Raw genomic sequence first — 2,997 nt, forward strand, 5'->3', positions numbered from 1 at the left:
TCCCGGTTAGCTCAGTTGGTAGAGCGACTGCTCCGGTGAAGCGGTGGTCCCGGGTTCGAACCCCGGACCAGGATGAATTTTTCTTAACTACGAAGTTTCTGAGAAAGCTGTATAGCTTTCCTTTGTAGCCGTATGGCTGCGCTTGGGTGGATGCCAATGAGTAATTACTCCCTTATTACAAGTTGTCTATCTACATCCTTGTCTGGATCCATTCTGCAGTTCTTCCGAAACCTCTGCTCTTCTGTCCAACCTTGTAGTTGAGCTTTCGAGCGTTACCGCCGCCTTTCTTTTCCCGATTAGAGGCGCCTTGTTGCGCGTCGCAGACTTTCTTCACCCTATTACAGCCGCTTCGGTACACATCGCACTTTCTGCACCAGGCTGTCAGGAGTTGCATGCTTTGTCGACCAGACCAGAAGCACGCGCGCCGAGGACGCAGGCCCGGAAAGCTGAAAGGCGTGTGTTAAAACCTGCCAGGCTGCATCAAAATTTGCCTGGCGTTTTCCCCAGAGCTTGATGACAAAGACGTTTTCCAGCGAGGCAGCCGTATTGTTTGGGCGCTCTCGCTGGTGAGTATGTGAAGCTCTCGTCGCTGTATTTTTTTCTGTTTGCTTATTTGATCTTTATGCCAAGAAAGCATTCTATCCCCCCCCCCCCCCCCCCCCCTCAACTTCTTTGCGCCAGCTCATCCTGGCGACGTACCTACATCCAGCGCGTCAGTAAGCGAAGGAGTCGTGGCTGCCTGACGCCGACGAAAGGAGCCTTTTTTCCCCAATTGCGGTTCTTTTCCCCTTCCTTTTTGTATTGCTTTTACACGAACCACTACTGGGAATAAAAGCTCCATTTTGTTGGCACAACGCAGTCACATCAGTTAAATTCGGCACGCGGGTTTCTGGGTAGGCATGCCCTAGAGCTTACTTTTTTTTTTTGCCTCTTTTGATGTCAGCAATAGGGATAAGAGCTTGTCGGCATTGTTCACTCCTCCGGGTCTTTCTGGGCGCTTAATGTCAAACGTGATTTTCCCACTAGCCTAGACCCATACCTTAAAGAGATATCTATTGCATTTCCCGACAACTATCGAATGAGGCGGCAATCGAGCGTTTCTTGGCAAATGGAGCGGACGGTTCCGCGGAAGAGAGGAAGACGCTCTGTGTTTCTGCGACTCCTCTTTGTTAGTTTAGCCTGTCGGGGATAATGGGATTCAAATGAAGTGAATATTAAGGACTGACTTGGTGACGTTTCTTTGTGAACCAGTCGCTTTAAACTTTTTCCTTCATGTTTTGAAAAGAGAAAAATAAACATTTCCGTTAAATTTGTCCTGGAATAAGGCTACTTAGCAGCTACGAATCACCAAGACGTCGTAGTCAACACTGTCCAGAGGAAACCTGAAAAGTGTGCATGATTTTGTTGCGGAACAAGCCACTGAGGGAAGTAGTTGAGAAAATATGACAATTCGGTTACAGACGCGACCTCGGCTGACAATCCCAGGGCGGCGTTGAACCGTTTGGAAGAGAAATTTCTCTTTACTGCGTGGAGTTCTCCACATATGGTGCGATAATAAAACACGTTGCGGAGCTAGTTGGTGATGCATTTCTTTTCTCCCAATTTAAACAGCGCTAACTTTTCAGACGAATACACAGATAGACATGACAGGACGGGCGCTGTCAGGACAGCATCCGTCCTGACAGTGCTATCTGTGTATTTGTGTGAAAAGTTAGCGCTGTTTAAATTTGAAGAAAATAAATGCGATAATAAGGCAGAGAGATCCCAGAGAATGCGAAAAAAAAGCGGGTGTTAGCTACGCAAAAAATTGGAGGGAACACTTAAACTCCGCCTTAAGGTAATGACACGATAGCTTAATGGGTCAATGCCCACATATGCAGAATTGGTCATTCCCTACTTAACATTCATAGATCCCTGGGAGTCCTCACACCGCTCCTGGCGCAGTGGTGCAGCGGTTAAGCGGTGCGCCTCTGCCCTGCGACGGCAGGTGCTGCCACCGGTGGGACTTTTGCGATCCAGGTTGCTCTTCCCGAGCAAATCAGTCATTAATTTAAGTGCCGCCTGCCACGGTGCGCAGTTCGATCAATATCCGGTGGGCAGGTTGGGACGGCGCCACAAGGTTACGTTACCTAGGTGACCAACCTGCCTCCTAGGTAGCTTCTCTAGGGATTTTTGTGGATTTTCGCTTACGGTCAACTACGCCGACGACGCCGGATTTTCTGCGACACCAGATCCTTAGCACTATCCTGTACATCCAGTATTTGTATCCTGTATCCTGTATTTGGCAAGTACATCCTCCGCCCTGCTGGCATGCCGGAGAAACTTGGGGCCTTGTGAACAATTCTTATGTTCGATCAACAAATGAAGCATAATTCCACGGAATTCAGCGAACCTGATACTCTATATTGCGACTGTACTTTTTCAGTGCAACCAGTGACTGGAGAGCACAGCAGTCAGTCAGAACTTTTCGATTTTCGCGTAGTCGGAGCGACTGGGTCATGCATAAAACACACTCAAAAGTTTCAGAATATACTGCCACCAGCGATACAACTATGCACGACCTATTTCCAGTTCAGTCGCATTATTGCAGTTTCCACAGAACCGCACAGAATCTGCGCCACACTCACAGCGCGCTGTACGCGACCGGCGAGTGGGACCCAACATGTCGCCGAGAGGGGGAAACGGCGGCGCGGGGTGGTACAAAGGGTGCGCCCACCCTGAAAGCGAAGGCGAGTAAGACGTCCAGGCACCCTAAACAGCCTAACCTCTTCTCCGCAGGATGACGGGCTACTCGCAGGCGGAGCGCCGTGCCACTTTTGCTGTGTGATTGCGGTTTTGGCGAGCTGCGGATCAGGCTGAAAATATGCAGGCTGGCATACAGTCAAGCCTGACGCGTGAGTTCTTAATCCTCTGCGAGAAGGGACATGAGGAAAGTTAGGTTTATTGTCGCGAACGGGATGCATCAAGCTGGAGGAGCTAACGGAACATCCTGTTATC

General features: G+C 49.6%; 1 non-coding gene across 1 annotated transcript; it reads left to right on the forward strand.

Annotated features, from left to right (window-relative positions):
* Positions 1 to 74, forward strand: TRNAT-GGU (transfer RNA threonine (anticodon GGU)). Its single transcript has one exon. It is a non-coding gene; the product is annotated as a tRNA-Thr (tRNA).
* The last annotated feature ends 2,923 nt before the right edge of the window (positions 75 to 2,997 follow it).

This window comes from Amblyomma mixtum, chromosome 3, assembly GCF_055824585.1.
Source record: "Amblyomma mixtum isolate Tamu chromosome 3, ASM5582458v1, whole genome shotgun sequence".
Lineage (NCBI taxonomy): Eukaryota > Metazoa > Arthropoda > Arachnida > Ixodida > Ixodidae > Amblyomma > Amblyomma mixtum.